Source organism: Cucurbita pepo, chromosome 12 (genome assembly GCF_057944985.1).
Source record: "Cucurbita pepo subsp. pepo isolate OVF chromosome 12, ASM5794498v1, whole genome shotgun sequence".
Lineage (NCBI taxonomy): Eukaryota > Viridiplantae > Streptophyta > Magnoliopsida > Cucurbitales > Cucurbitaceae > Cucurbita > Cucurbita pepo.
The window spans coordinates 9,191,454-9,193,927 of NC_141809.1; the positions used below are offsets into that span (position 1 = coordinate 9,191,454).

The window sequence follows — 2,474 nt, forward strand, 5'->3', positions numbered from 1 at the left end:
AGAGATATTACAACACACCCATTAATGAACAACTTAGGGAAGCGATAAACAATATTTAGTTATCAATTTATGTTTGGATGAAGGGAAGGAGATGGATCCATAACTTCTTTTAGTTCCATCCCAACTTGATTCCTATTTTTCAGTTTGTATTAAATATATAAAAAGTTCCAAATCTAAAAGAAATATCATTCTCTCACTAGTTTTCAAACAATATATATAAAAAAAAAAAAAAAAAAAGCAAAGGCAGCATGAGTACGATCAAGTCGAATTTCTTGACTGCTACAATTTTGATGTTACTATTGTTAGCTCTTACCGTCGATGCTCAATCTAGTGTCGATGTTGTTTTTCCTTCGAAAAGATATGGTAACATAGTGTCTGGTACTGACATCATGAAGGTAAATATACAATATGGACATCAATATTATCACTAGTTGAGTTGATCAGTTGGTTACTATAACTTTTGTTACTTGTGAAATGTAGGCTTTAGCAAATATATGGAAGGATGCATGCACGTCCAATCGTTCTAGTGCAATTTTTATTCCGAGAGGGATATTTAAAGTAAAGCAAGAGAATTTTGAAGGACCTTGTAATAGCCCAATTGACTTTCAACTTGGAGGAACATTGCCGGCACCAAAAAGTGTTCAGGGAGATAATTGGATCACGTTTGCCCATGTTGATAGATTGACATTATCAGGTGAAGGAGTTTTTGATGGCCAAGGAAAGGCAGCTTGGAAAAGGAATGATTGCCACAAACGCATAAATTGTGCCCAACTCCCCGTTGTAAGTGTTGGATAATGGAAGTCCTCGGCTAATTTAGGGAATGATCATGAGTTTATAAGTGAGGAATACTAACTCCATTGGTTGAGGCCTTTTGGGGAAGCCCAAAGCAAAGCCATGAGAGCTTATGCTCAAAGTGGACAATATCATACCATTGTGGAGAGTCGTGTTCGTCTAACGTGGTATCAGAGCCATACCCTAAACTTAGTCGTGCCAATAAATTGGTAAATCTTCAAATCCTCAAATATCGAACAAAGAACTCCAAAAGAAAAGGAGCCAAGCCTCCTCGAAGGTAGTAAAAAATGACTAAGACTCCAAAGGAGTCGAGTCTCGATTAAGGGGAGGCGCACTTTGTTCGAGGGGAGATGTTGGATAATGGAAGTCCTCGGCTAATTTAGGGAATGATCATGGGTTTATAAGTGAGGAATACTAACATTGGTTTGAGGCCTTTTGGGGAAGCCCAAAGCAAAGCCAGGAGAGCTTATGCTCAAAGAGGACAATATCATACTGGAGAGTCGTGTTCGTCTAACAGTAAGTAAAATGCCTTCAGCTTTCCTTCTCAATCTCATGCATCTTGTTATTTTCGAAAGGGCCTCTTACATGTCTTCGGTAATGTTGTGACATTTATAATTTGGTAAATATTCTTCATTTTCTAGAGGATAATCTTTAAACAATCAAGTGAAAAAGTGAAGTTTTTTTGAGTTTTCAATTTTATTGGGTTCTGTTCAAATTTTTATCTTCACCACGGACTCTCACAAAATATTATTTAATTCTACAAAATGTTTAGAATTTGAGGTTCAACTTCATCACCAATTCAACCGAACATCACTTGATAGCAAGAACTTCCATATCAACGTCTTGGGCTGCAACAACCTCACATTCCATAATATCAATATAATTGCACCAGAAAACAGTCCCAACACTAATGGAATACACATCGGTCGATCAAATAAGATCACAATCACAAAGTCCATAATTGCAACTGGAGATAATTGCATTTCTCTTGGAGATGGAAGCAAGCTAATTGAAGTCACCAACGTGACATGCGGGCCAGGACATGGAATAGGCATTGGAAGTCTTGGAAGATACACTAACGAAAAACCTGTTGAAGGTGTCACCGTAAAGAACTGCACGTTAATTAACACCACTAATGGTGTCAGGATCAAAACGTGGCCACCTATTGCTGCTAGCGGCACCGCCACCAATATGCACTTTTTGGACATTATAATGGTCAATATTAGCAACCCTATTCTAATAGACCCAGAGTATTGTCCGTGGAATCAGTGCAATCAGTAGGTATTGATCGCATTCTCGAACCTTTGATTCATTTTTTCATTATAACTTCATAAATAAACCATTTGTTGTCTCATTTTAATTTTTAGATTCCTTAAAAAATTAAGATTAGTACCGTGAGCTTCAAGAACATTAGAGGAAGTTCTGCAACTCCACTGGCAATCAAACTTATTTGCAGCCGTCACTTACCATGTGATGATGTAAAAGTAAGCAACATTGACCACACTTACAATGGAATAAAAGGTCCTATTTCCTCCCAATGCACCAATGTAAAACTCATCATTTTACGAAGACAGTGTTAGGATCGATATCAGTCGTTAGCTCTACTACCAATTGTTAGGATCGCACAACAACGCACACGGTCGATCTAGATGAACACAAAGAATGGGATAGAGAAAAGTTGC

The 2,474-nt window shown here is 37.6% G+C and overlaps 1 pseudogene; it reads left to right on the forward strand.

The window, feature by feature from the left end:
• The first annotated feature begins 248 nt into the window (after nucleotides 1–248).
• LOC111807046 (polygalacturonase pseudogene) lies at nucleotides 249–2,073 on the forward strand (annotated as a pseudogene).
• The last annotated feature ends 401 nt before the right edge of the window (nucleotides 2,074–2,474 follow it).